Source organism: Myxocyprinus asiaticus, chromosome 50 (genome assembly GCF_019703515.2).
Source record: "Myxocyprinus asiaticus isolate MX2 ecotype Aquarium Trade chromosome 50, UBuf_Myxa_2, whole genome shotgun sequence".
Taxonomy (NCBI): domain Eukaryota; kingdom Metazoa; phylum Chordata; class Actinopteri; order Cypriniformes; family Catostomidae; genus Myxocyprinus; species Myxocyprinus asiaticus.
The window spans coordinates 784,923-799,573 of record NC_059393.1 but is presented as its reverse complement, the minus strand read 5'-3'; positions in this window follow the sequence as shown (position 1 = coordinate 799,573).

Genomic DNA, 14,651 nt, shown 5'->3' with positions numbered 1-14,651 from the left:
ATCCCTGGAATGTGATGGGATTACAGCTGAGCTGTACAAATTATTTGCTGATGAATTACTCTATTTTTAACTTATGTTTTTAGAGAGAGTATTGATAAAGAAGCTCTGCCTCCTAGATTAAAACAGGGTATTATCACGTTAATTCCTAAACCAAAGAAAGATCTCACCAATTTGGACAATTGGCGACCCATCACACTCCTTAATAATGATTCCAAAATTTTGGCCATATTGTTTGCGAAAAGACTTAAAGTATGCTTGGATAGCTTTATAGATGAGACTCAATCTGGATTTATGAGGAGTCGGCACATTACTAACAATATTAGATTAGTTTTAGATTTACTTGATTATGATTTGGTTAAACATAACAGTTTTATTATTTTCCTTGATTTTTATAAGGCTTTTGATTCGGCTGAGTACAATTTCATTTTTAAATCATTGCAAAAATTTGGTTTTGGTGAATATTTTTGTAAAATGGTAAGAACACTTTATTTTAACTGTAGTAGTTCAGTTAAGTTGAAATATGGCACTTCCCCTAGATTTGGGATAAGACAAGGTTGTCCAATATCCCCTTCCTTGTTTTTATTTGTGTCAAACATTTGCTTCATATATTTCCAGTAGTGGTCTCTGTGGTATCTCTATTGCTGACAAACAGATACTCATCAGTCAGTTGGCTGATGATACCACTCTTTTTTGCAAGATGCTAACTACGTTCCTTTAGCACAAGAGTATATCCAGCAATTTTCCAAAGCGTCTGGCCTATTTTTGAACCTATCAAAATGTGAAGTGATGTCCATCAAAGAGTGTAACTGTGGCAGCGGGGGCGTGGTCAAGCATCTCTCCGGACAGAGAAAGCGGTAAGGGCGCTTACACCTGAGCTAAATTATGTCTAACACCTGTCTCTAATTTCAGTGAGCACGGGGAGAGCGGCATAAATAGAGCGACACAACACTCAGTCGGGAGAGAGAGACTGGATACGACAGAGCCGAGCCAGAGCAAGGATTTTTCTAGTAGTGAAAGTTTATTTATGAAAGCTGTGTGCGTTAGTGTCAGTTTAGTGTGTGAAGGTAAACTGTAAAGTGGTGTAGCCAAGAGGGGAAAATAAAGCCTCACCTGAAGAAGGAAAAACTGCTTCTCGCGTCATCTTTTACACTGGTGCCGAAACCCGGGAAGGAGGAGGGATTCCCGTCGCCGGGTCCTCGACACTGCCGTCCACCCAGGGGAGCGCCGCTGCCGTCCGACGGGGGACGGAGTAGCCCGACCACCCGGACGCGGGGAACGGCCGCCGTCCGCGAGGCGAGTGGGGACGGGACTCCCTGACCGCCTGGAGCGAGGGAGCCGCTGCCGGGGGCGGAGGAGTGCCCTGCCGTCCCCCGGGAACGCGGAGGAGTCGAGAGAAGACCGCCGTCCGCGGGGGGAGGAGGGAAGCGACTCCCCGACCGCCTGGAGTGGTAGGGCCGCTGCCAGGGGCGGAGGAGAGTACCCACGGGACGCCGGGAACGCGGAGGGGCGTTCTGTCCGCTGGGGGTCGGAGGTCTGACTCCGGTCCGCCCTGGGAGGAGCGGCTGCAGCCCGCCTGAGAGGGTGGAGTAGTGATCGCGGACCACGCGACGGCGCATCAGAGAACCGGTGAGGGGTTTTTTTTTTCCCTCCTGTCTCCTCCCAGGTCGAGGAAGGCGGGGAGGACCCGCCGGCAGTCGGGGCATAAGGCCAATAAAAGATCAGGTTTCATATTTAGGAATTGTTATATTGAGAAGTTAATTAGAAAGATGCTCTTTAAATTTCAATCCATTGAGTGTACACAAAGGCTGTATTTGTGGCTCCAGCGAGATCTCGCTTTAAGGGGCAGACTCTCACTAGCTAAAGCAGAGGGTCTGTCAAGGTTAACATATGCCTCTCTCTCTGAATGTTGTCACCATCATTACTAAGAAAACTGATAAAATTCAAGTTTGTATGGAAAAATAAAACTAATTTTGTTAAAACATCGGTAATAATGAACACTACAGAGAATGGGGTGTTAAGAACTTTATTAATAATCCCCCCCTCTGTTTGGAATTTGATCCCTAATGTTATATTTTCCAAACTAGGTGGTTTGAGATTTTTATTAGAATGCAATTATAACATAATGAAAATTCCTCTCAAATAAGCAAATGTTATTGGCCTGGTCCCTCATTTTTAAACTATTTTAAGCCTCACACATACCCCTTTTGGAACAATAAGGACCTATTGTATAAACACACGTCTCTTTTCTTTGATAGTGTCACAATCATGCCAGACTCTCCCTCACTCACTCAACCTTCACACTCACTGGCGTACAAATCGGGCACACCTGTCACTCATCAACCCTCATCACCAGCACTATAAGAAGAGCACACACACTCTGTCATTGTCTGGCCTCATCAGAAGATACAAGACTCCCTCCCTCCCTCCAACTTCTATGATCTCCAACCAGCAGTGTTACCTCGTTCAAGTCAACATCCAGTCACCTATGTCGACATCCAGTCTTCCTTTGTCCCCTTGTTTCCTTCCAAGTGTGTGTGTCTGCTCCAGAAATCTGTAAAGCAAACCCTCAATCATTACCATACCATCCTGCATTCCAAGAACCCTCTACTGATCATCTTACCTGTTTTGAACACCGTGTTCCAGCCGATTCATTAAAGTAATGAGTTACTTGACCCATCTCCCTTTCATCATAGTCTGTGACAGTCTGTGACCAATAGCTGGTTTAAAATTTTTATTCTTTTTGTATCAACTTTTCAATCAAAATGGATAAATTTGTAATTGCTCTGAATTTTTATCAAAGCATGGAATTCCTGTAACTACAAAAGAATCTGCCATTGTGGCTGATGCAGTTCCACAAGGAGCATTATGCTTTTCAAAGGGTTTTGTCCTGCGACCCTCTTCTCACTCAGTGGATCTGTGTGAAACACTTGTAGGTAAACTGTGCTTTTCTTCTAAATCAAAAATATATATATATATTTTTTTTTTTACTTTTTCAGGAGGAAGTGGTTTCTATTCCTTTGTGGTTCCTTATTGGAATGGTATTAAAGCGATATTCCTCCTTGGAAGAAAGTATGGTTTTTACCTAACAAATAGTTTGTAACAAAGTGAAAGCACATTTAAGCTGATTCAAAGATTTTATCCAGGTAAGTGCTCTCTCAAAAGACTTAATGATGTTAATACAAATGGTTCTTGTTTTTTAGAGAAGCCTGAAACGTCTTTGCATCTGTTTAGGAATTGTACTTATACAGTGAAATTTTGGTGTGATTCTTAAGTGTTATGTAAATCACAATTTTCTTTAAAAGAAGAAAGCTCTCTGATCTTACATGGATTGTCTTCATAATGTATTCCATATTGCTGTGTTTTTCCCTTTGCATTTTTCTTATCTATAATATAACATGGCTTATTTTCCTTTATCACCTGTTTTAATAAACAACTATGGATTTTTATTTGCCAAATATTAAAATTAATGCTGTGACTTGCACTGCAATTGCAGTTTGCCTTTAAACCAAAAACGTGGTTTTGTCTCAATCATTATTTCTGTGCAATTGGTAATCGTCGTTAAATCAAATCACTTTTATTGTCAACCATATACACAAGTGCAATAGTGTGAATTCTTGGGTGCAGTTCTGAGCAACATAGCAGTCATGACAGTGAAACATATACCAATTTACATTAAACATCAGATTTGCACAATTTAAAATCTAATACACAATTACACACAACACAATATACAAATAATAACATACAATGTACAGAATACACATTATACCATAAAAAATAGTATATATAAAATATACAGTAGGTTGTACTGTATTGACATTCAGGCTGTCGGCTGATAGTCAGTTGCCAGTGTGTTAAGAGAATATAATTTGACGGTCTAGTGTGAGATACAGGTGCATCTCAAATTAGAATGTTGTGGAAAAGTCCATTTATTTCAGTAAATCAACTCAAATTGTGAAACTCGTGTATTAAATTCAATGCACACAGACTGAAGTAGTTTAAGTCTTTGGTTCTTTTAATTGTGGTGATTTTTGGCTCACATTTAACAAACCCACCAATTCACTCAAATTAGAATACATCAGACCAATAAAAACATTTTTAGTGACTTGTTGGCCTTCTGGAAAGTATGTTCATTTACTGTACATGTACTCAATACTTGGTAGGGGCTCCTTTTGCTTTAATTACTGCCTCAATTCGGCGTGGTATGGAGGTGATCAGTTTGTGGCACTGCTGAGGTGGTATGGAAGCCCAGGTTTCTTTGACGGTGGCCTTCAGCTCATCTGCATTTTTTGGTCTCTCTCTTTTTCCTCTTGATAATACCCCATAGATTCTCTATGGGGTTCAGGTCTGGTGAGTTTGCTGGCCAGTCAAGCACACCAACACCATGGTCATTTAACCAACTTTTGGTGCTTTTGGCAGTGTGGGCAAGTGCCAAATCCTGCTGGAAAATGAAATCAGCATCTTTAAAAAGCTGGTCAGCAGAAGGAAGCATGAAGTGCTTCAAAATTTCTTGGTAAACGGGTGCAGTGACTTTGGTTTTCAAAAAACACAATGGACCAACACCAGCAAAATCACAGACTGTGGAAACTTAACACTGGACTTCAAGCAACTTGGGCTATGAGCTTCTCCACCCTTCCTCCAGACTCTAGGACCTTGGTTTCCAAATGAAATACAAAACTTGCTCTCATCTGAAAAGAGGACTTTGGAACACTGGGCAACAGTCCAGTTCTTCTTCTCCTTAGCCCAGGTAAGACACCTCTGACGTTGTCTGTGGTTCAGGAGTGGCTTAACAAGAGGAATACGACAACTGTAGTGTCTGTGTGTGGTGGCTCTTTATGCCTTGACCCCAGCCTCAGTCCATTCCTTGTGAAGTTCACCCAAATTCTTGAATCGATTTTGCTTGACAATCATAAGGCTGCGGTTCTCTTGGTTGGTTGTGCATCTTTTTCTTCCACACTTTTTCCTTCCACTCAACTTTCTGTTAACATGCTTGGATACAGCACTCTGTGAACAGCCAGCTTCTTTGGCAATGAATGTTTGTGGCTTACCCTCCTTGTGAAGGGTGTCAATGATTGTCTTCTGGACAACTGTCAGATCAGCAGTCTTCCCCATGATTGTGTAGCCTAGTGAACCAAACTAAGAGACCATTTTGAAGGCTCAGGAAACCTTTGCAGGTGTTTTGAGTTGATTAGCTGATTGGCATGTCACCATATTCTAATTTTTTGAGATAGTGAATTGGTGGGTTTTTGTTAAATGTGAGCCAAAATCATCACAATTAAAAGAATCAAAGACTTAAACTACTTCAGTCTGTGTGCACTGAATTTATTTAATACACGAGTTTCACAATTTGAGTTGAATTACTGAAATGAACTTTTCCACGACATTCTAATTTATTGAGATGCACCTGTATAAGATTAATAAAGTGCAGTGCTGATGTATATTGATCGTGAGAGATCAAGAGTTCAGAAGTCTGATTGCTTGGGGGAAGAAGCTGTCATGAAGTCAGCTGGTGCGGGTCCTGATGCTGCGATACCGCCTGCCTGATGGTAGCAATGAGATCAGCCCATGGCTCGGGTGGCTGGAGTCTCTGATCCTCCGAACTTTTTTCACACACCGCCTGGTATATATGTCCTGGAGGGAGGGAAGCTCACCTCCGTGATGTGTCTGGCAGTTCGCACCACCCTTTGCAGGGCTTTGCGGTTGTGGGCGACGCTATTGCCGTACAAGGGGGAGATGTAGCCAGTCAGGATGCTCTCTACAGTGCTGGTGTATAACCGTGTGAGGATGTGGTGGTTCATTCCAAACTTCCTCAGCCGTCTCAGGAAGAAGAGGCACTGATGAGCCTTCTTCACAATGGCCTCAGTGTGGACAGACCATTTGAGTTCCTCACTGCTGACTCTCTCCACTGGTGCTCCATTGATGGTGATGGGGCTGTGTTCGCTTTCTCTTCTCCTGAAGTCCACCACAAGCTAATTTTTCTTGCTGACATTGAGGGAGAGGTTGTACTCCTGACATCATTGTCAGTGATCAGACCTACCACCGTTGTATCATCAGCAAACTTAGGGTGCTTTCACACTGGCAGTTTAGTTCGAAACTGCACGGTTCGCATGGAAAAATTTAAAAAAAAAACTGTCATCCGGACCGGGGAGTGCACCTTGGTACCGAACCTGAGACTACCTGTAGGAGGTGGTCTGAGTTCGGTTGCAATGGAACTGTAGCGCAATTCGCGTGAATGTGAAAGAAACTCGGACTCAGGTGCGCACTCGTTCAGGAAGTAAAGTAACCTGCGCATGCGTTTTAGCCGATGACGACATCTGTCTATCTATACACTTTATAAATACTATATATAAATACTATTATAGGTTATAAATATAAGGTATAATAGGAGATGACAGTGGTGATAACTTCACCTTGGACACGAGCATGAGTATGCGTGCAGTGTAAATAAAGTTGCAAATTAATTCCTTGCAATTAGCTGTCTCCTCAAACGCCATTTGCGAGCAACAGCAAGCCGCCTTCCCCTGGACATCTGATGAGTTACACCATGAAGCGCACATATACGCAGTTGTCGTTCACTCTGCTGTGCATAATGGCACCAAAATAACAAAAAAACAAAGTATGATGAGTCGCGTTGTGTTCTCCATGCGTGTTTGTGATGACATAAGATGAACGCAAATGGACCGGGGTTCGATAGAATCAAGTGAGTGTGAAACCAGACCAACAATGCGGGGGGCACCGGGAACAATCGCACTCGGAATCAGACCGCAGCAAACGTGATTTGTTAGATCCATATTGTTTTGGTTGGAACAACATCCTCTACACACTTTCTGATGAAACACGTGACGCTATCAGCGTAAAGCTTGATGTCATCATCAGAGGCGAACCGGAACATCTCCCAGTCCACGTGATCAAAACAGTCTTGTAGCGTAGAGTCTGATTGGTCCAACCAGCACTGGATTGTTCTGAGGGCGGGTGCTTCCTGTTTCAGTTTCTGCCTGTAAGTGGGCAGAAGCAGAACGGAAGAGTGGTCTGATTTGCCAAATGGTGGGCGGGGGAGGGATTTGTAGCCATCCCGGAAGGGAGAGTAGCAATGGTCCAAAACCCGGTCACCTCGTGTGTTGAAACTGATGTGTTGGTGGTATTTTGGTGTGATTGATTTGAGATTGCCTTTGTTAAAGTCCCCGGTCACAATGAACGCAGCCTCAGGGTGCGCGGTTTCCTGCTTGCTTATACTCCCATATAGTTCCTTGAGTGCCCGGTCTGTGTCGGCTTGTGGCGGGATGTACACAGCTGTGATAATGACTGCTGTGAATTCCCTCGGTAGCCAGAATGGTCAACACAGAAGCATGACAAATTCCAGATCAGGAGAACAGAAAGACTTGATAGAATGTACGTTCCTCTGATCACACCAGGATTTTTTTTCATAAAACATACACCACCACCTCTGCTTTTACCTGAGAGGTCTTTCGCTCTGTCCACTCAGTGCACGGAGAACCCCGTGGGTTCAATGGCTGAGTATGGAATCTCCGCAGACATCCAAGTTTCTGTAAGGCAAATAATACAGCAGTCCCTTGTCTCTCGTTGGAAAGAGATCTGCGTTCTCAGCTCACAGAGCTTGTTGTCCAGAGACTGAACATTTGCCAGTAGAATATTGGGTAGCGGGGGTCGATTTGCGCGACATCTTACTCTGATGAGAACGCCGGCTCTATTTCCCCTTTTCCTTCTGCGTTTCCGCGGCCGGGCTGCCCAGACAAAGGGCTCCGCTGGCGTGTTTGTAAACAGTGGGTCAGCATTGAGGAATTTTAAGTCTGGTTTACAGTGTGTAATTGCAGAACCAATGTCCAAAAGGTTTGGCTATCGTAGACAATAAGACCGACAACATCCAAGACAAAAACCATAAGAATTGTAAACAAAACAAACAAAAAACTACAATGTTGTGTCGGAGCTCGCAACGCAGCAGCCATACTCGGTGCCATCTTGAGTCAAATAACAGCTGTCGTTGGAAAATATTAAAGTATCTAATAATAGGTCAGACTGAAGATGGTTCGTTGGATGAGGTGTTGTATTCCTTGCATTGTATAGACTCTTTGAGTGTTTAAATGCCGTTATGTTTAATTAGTAACATGTTTTGAGCAAATTTAGATACACATACAATATGATACAATCAGTAGTTCAAATTGACAACATCTGTTACAACAGTCATTATATGTGTGCATTACGCATTGATTTAAAACAAATGTACTTAACACAAGTATATGCGTGGCAGTGGCATGTAATCAGTATTGGTCCAAATGATAACGTGTTTTAACCATTAACATTATTTCATTTTACACTCAATTCTTTCTGATCACCCCCTCAGACTGTGTACACATGATAATACTGCCAGTCATGGGTGCCTGCAGGATTTCATCTGAGGGTACGAACAGAAATCTGCCTTGTACAACTTTATATCTAGGGAAGTCCAGGGGCATGCTCCCCCAGGAGAATTTTTTGCAAAAAAAACACCAAGGCATTCAATTCTGGTAACCTTGTGAAAGCATTTTTTTTTTCTCGAGTATGAGTAGCATTCATGTAACTATTGGCTAAAGCATTTCTTCCAGTAACTGTTCAGAAAAGACGTGTTCTCGAGCTAAAAAAGCAAAACGCACCAAAATGAATAGACGTGTTTTTATCAGTTGAAGTTCTTTTGAACTTAAAGCGGCTTATAAAAATGCAGCACTCCTGAGAGATCCTAAAAACACAGTGAAATGTGACGCAGTTGTCAAAAAACATCCATCTAGTGAATGTTTACAAGGAAAACGATTGAAAAACAGCATGAGTGGACGCAAAAACACGTTCAGTTTGAACAGCCCCTTGTTCACATGCCACAGCACTAGCTGAAGTTTCTCAAAGTTACCTCTCAAAAAGACAGCCCTTTATTTCAGTTGATTGTAGGTAAGTTTCCACTGTATCCAGCGCTCTTTGTTCTCTGTATTCATAAATATCCCGATACTGTTTTACTGTGCGAGAAACCGCTCCAAATGATTCAGTGAGAGAGCTCTCTGAATGAATTGTACTGAATCACGAATCGATTCAGACCGTTTTGCCACTGGGGCAGTGCTTCGAATTTCAGTTAGCATAGACCAATTTTATCTGAAGAACTTTCGACCTAATGAAATTCACAGTTCTATCAGTCTGTAACCCCTACTGGTATATAGTGGAACTACACCTTACAGTGCCAAAAAAGCATATTTCTTTCATACAGATACATTTTTTAAGCAGTTTATATATCATACCCTCCAGATACTGTCTGTAGGGAGGGTATGATATATAAACTGCTTAAAACAATTTCTTGTCAAACAACTACAAGACTTATAAACAACATGCTAAGCAATAGACACTTTCAAGTGTTCTTGTGAGAGGAAAAAAGCCAGCTGAAAAGCCTTAACAACGGATTGCCGCAAGGATCAGTGCTAGCCCCTCTTCTTTTCAATTTATATATATCTGACCTGCCAGAAACAAACTCAAAGTTCTGCTTTGCAGACGACATGGCTATAGCAACCAGACATAAGCTCCTAGGTAAAACTAAAGAAACTCTCACTGACGATCTTAGTATTCTTAATTGCTGCTTTAAAATGTGGAGACTCCAACCAAGTCAAAACAAAACAGAGGCATCAATTTTTCATCTCAATAATAAATTGGCCAATACTGAGATACAAATCCAATGTGGCGATACCATCTTACGCAACAACAGATTTCCTAAATACCTAGGAGTTACTCTATAGACCGGACACTCTTTTTAAAAAGCATCTTGAGAATACAGCAGCCAAAATTAAAACTCGCAATAGCATAATTCAAAAGCTCTGCGGTACAACCTGGGGAGCGGATGCAAGTACTCTACGTACCTCTGTACTCTGTTTGGTCTTCTCAGTGGCAGAATACTGTGCTCCAGTGTGGCTTAACAGCAGCCATACAAGCATTATTGACATCCAGCTTAATAACTGTATGCAGTTAATTAGCGGAACAATAAAGTCAACACCTACTGTGTGGCTCCCTGTTTTAAGCAACTTACTTCCCCCTAGGTATCGAAGATCTGAGGCTTTACTATGAGAATATGACAAAATCCATGACAACCCCCAACTTCCAATTCACGAAGACATTCCAAATCTAAGAATCCAGAGACTTAAATTGAGGAAGCCTCCCATACTTGAAGCTGAACATTTGAGAGCAAGCAATTACAGTTCTAGAGAGGAGTGGACATGTTTATGGAATTTGCAAGCATATCCTCATTTAGCAAACTGGTTTGTAAATTACAACTAAGATACAAGCCGGTACCCAACTCAGTCAAAAGTCATGGGTATCCCTTAACAGAATCCATACTGGTCATGGTAAATGTGCAGATTCTCTGCATAAGTGTGGAAAAACATCAAACCAAACAATCCATCAAATCGCCACTGAATGTCACCTCAAATCAGGGAAATTGGGTTGATTTTATGGAGCCAGAACCATCTACGTTAGAATGGATCGAACAACTGGACATTGATATATGATATCATTTTAATTATTCTGTTATTTTGTTACTTTTATATGTCATATTTTGGATCATATACATAATGGACTATACAATCCTTTTATACTGCATGTAATCCATACATTAAATACAAAAATAAATAAGCATATTTCTTAATTGATAGCCATTCAAAAATAGCTCTGTATTCTGATTTAATAATAATAATTACAACAAAAAAATCAAACATATAAATCACAAGTATTTCATTATATTATAGTTTTTTTAATAAGTTACAGATTCTTTTGAGAGGGTTCTTAGGCAAAAGAACGTGTCTCTGACATATTCAAGAAGTTCTAACATACCTGGAGAGAGCTATTTGTCAGCTACTCCATTCATCTCTATGGCAATGCTTGGCTGGTGCAGGATCCCCTGAAGTACCGGTACACGATTTGAAGTTGCTCATGGCCGCCAAGGTCTGACATTATGTGTATTATAATTGAATCTGATTACTCGTCAATGGCAGAAGATGTGTTGTTTCAACCTGTGTCTCCTGTCTACAATACAGAGAATTCCTCAGGTCCACAACCATCATAATATATTGATGGAAGTACAGCATACCTGGTGTGGAAAATACTGAATTCTAGAGGGTATCAGATGTTCTTGTGTACTGGGAGGGTCTGAAAGAAAAATCTTGGCTTGCTCTCTCATCACTTGGAGCATGCAGCTCCCCTGCAACCAATTGCACTCTTAAAGATTATCAAAAATATTATTTATTCTCAATTAAAAGAGCTATGTCCAATACATCAGGCTCTCAGATAAAAATAACATTAAAAAAGCTTAAATTTTATATGATTGTATAAGGGAAAATGTATATTTCAGCTGCCTTCAAAAGTTAATTGTAAGTAGTCCTGTGGTGTAACATGAATTTAAAAATATTCCATGTTGTCTCTCTGTATACTCAGATTCATATCTCTTAATTCAGATCATTTTAGTTGGGTGTCTCAGTCCATTTTTCAGAATCAGAATGAGCTTTATTACACAAGGAATTTGTTTTGGTGATGGGAGAAACAAGCAAGTGCACATAGAACATTACAATGAGACACAGAATTTAAAACAAGGTAAGAGTATAAATAGACATACAAATAATAGGACATATAACATAGAATGGTGTATGTACATGTGCAAGCGGTAATGTATGTGCAAGGTTATTGAATTAAATATGAATAAATTTACATATATACATGAGATATTTATTTGCATTATTGCACTATGGGGAGTCATGAAGGCAGTTTAATTGTTCAAACTGTTCCTGTGCCTGACGGTTCTGGTGCTGAGTGCTCTGTAGCACTGGCCAGAGGGCAACAGTACAAAGAGGGAGTGGGCAGGGTGTGTGGGGTTCAGAGTGATTCTACCTGCACGTTTCCTTACTCTGGAGACGTACAGGTCTTGGAGGGTGGGCAGGGGGGCACCAATAATCCTCTTAGCAGTCCTGACTGTCCGTTGTAGTCTCCTTCTGTCTGATTTGGTGGCTGAACCAAACCAGAGAGTTATAGATGTCCACAGGACAGACTCATTGACGGCTGAGTAGAACTGTGTCAGCAGCTCCAGTGGCAGGTTGAACTTCCTTAGCTGGCGAAGGAAGTACAACCTCTGCTGAGCCTTCTTCACAATGGAGTCTATGTGGGTGTCCCACTTCAGGTCCTGTTTGATGGTAGTGCCCAGGAACCTGAATGACTCCACTGCTGCTCAGGATGGTGAGGCGGTTAGTGTTGGGGGATTTCTCATGAAGTCCACTATCATCTCCACTGTTTTGAGCATGTTCAGCTCAAGGTTGTTGTTACCGCACCAGACAGCCAGCTGTTCAACCTCCCATCTGTATGCAGACTTGTCACCATCATGGATAAGGCCAATGACCGTGGTGGTGTCGTCTGTGAATTTCAGGAGCTTGACAGAGGGGTCCTTTGCAGTGCAGTCATTCGTGTACAGGAAGAAGAGCAGTGGAGAGAGAACGCATCCCTGAGGAGCACCAGTGCTAATAGTGAGGGTCCCGAAAGTGAGTTTCCCCAGTCTCACTAGCTGCTGCCTATCTGTCAGAAAGCTATTGATCCATGACAGATTGTGGTTGGCACGGAGAGCTGTGTAAGTTTGGTTGAGAGAAGATCAGGCATGATCCACAAGTCCACAAATAGGATTCTTGCATAAGTCCCAGGTCTATCGAGGTGTTGCTGGATATAATGCAGTCCTATGTTGACAGCATCATCCACAGACCCCTTTGCTCGGTAAGCAGACTGAAGGGGATCTAGCAGGGGTTCAGTGATGTCCTTCAAGTGGGCCAACACCAGTCTCTCAAATGACTTCATGGCCACAGACGTGAGAGCAACAGGTCTGTAGTCATTAAGTCCTGTGATCACTCACACTTAGTGAATTATGCTATATTATTATTTCATATTTTATACTTTGAATGGAGAAAATTAAGACAGGGTAAAACAAAGATTTATCTAATTTATTCACTGGTCAAAGAAAATGCATCAGGAGTTGTACATATAATGTATAATGTACATAACACAGAGTACTTTCAGCTTAGCATAGCAAGATTTTAAAGAAACTAGGAAAAATATCTTCAATAAAGCAAAAGGTTAAAATGTCACTATTGCACAATTTAATGCCATTTTAAAACAAACAACACAATATATTAAACTAGTCTTATTTCTCCATTGGCCGAGCAAGCAAACTAGACGAATACCAACACAAGCCCAACTTTTGCCAACTATTTACGTTGAAAATAATAAAGCCGTGAGAAAAAGAAAAAGATCTTTGTATTGTTGAACTTGTCTCTGTAAAATACTTTTAACCTTACAAAGATCTACTTGTTAAACAGATTCAAAAGGTTGACATTCCAGTTGGTATGTCCAGTAATCAATTAATTTCCAAATTAAATAGCTGAAGTATATATATATATATATATATATATATATATATATATATATATATATATATATATATATATATATATATATATATATATATATATATATACATATACACCGATCAGCCACAACATTACAACCACCTGCCTAATATTGTGTAGGTCCCCCTCATGCCACCAAAACAGCGCCAACCCGCATCTCAGAATAGCATTCTGAGATGATACTCTTCTCACCACAACTGTACAGAGCGGTTATCTGAGTTACCGTAGACTTTGTCAGTTTGAACTAGTCTGGCCATTCTTTGTTGACCTGTCACATCAACAAGGCTTTCTATCCGCAGAACTGCCGCTCACTGGATGTTTTTTGTTTTTGGCACCATTCAGAGTAAATTCTAGGGACTGTTGTGTGTGAAAATCCCAGGAGATCAGCAGTTACAGACATACTGAAACCAGTTGTCTGGCACCAACAATCATCTATGCGATTATCTAATAAGCCAATCGGTGGCAGCAGTGAAGTGCATAAAATCAAGCAGATACGGGTCAGGAGCTTCATTTAATGTTTACATCAACCATCAGAATGGGAAAAAAACTTTGATCTCAGTGATTTTGACCATGGCAGGATTGCTGGTGCCAGATGGGCTGGTTTCAGTATTTCTGTAACTGCTGATGAGGGGGACCTACACAATATTAGGCAGGTGGTTTTAATGTTGTGGCTATATATATATATATACAGGTGCATCTCAATAAATTAGAATGTCGTGGAAAAGTTTATTTATTTCAGTAATTCAACTCAAATTGTGAAACTTGTGTATTAAATAAATTCAATGCACACAGACTGAAGTAGTTTAAGTCTTTGGTTCTTTTAATTGTGATGATTTTGGCTCACATTTAACAAAAACCCACCAATTCACTATCTCAAAAAATTAGAATACATCATAAGACCAATAAAAAAAACATTTTTAATGAATTGTTGGCCTTCTGGAAAGTATGTTCATTTACTGTATATGTACTCAATACTTGGTAGGGGCTCCTTTTGCTTTAATTACTGCCTCAATTCGGCGTGGCATGGAGGTGATCAGTTTGTGGCACTGCTGAGGTGGTATGGAAGCCCAGGTTTCTTTGACAGTGGCCTTCAGCTCATCTGCATTTTTTGATCTCTTGTTTCTCATTTTCCTCTTGACAACACCAGGTCTGGTGAGTTTGCTGGCCAGTCAAGCACACCAACACCATGGTCAT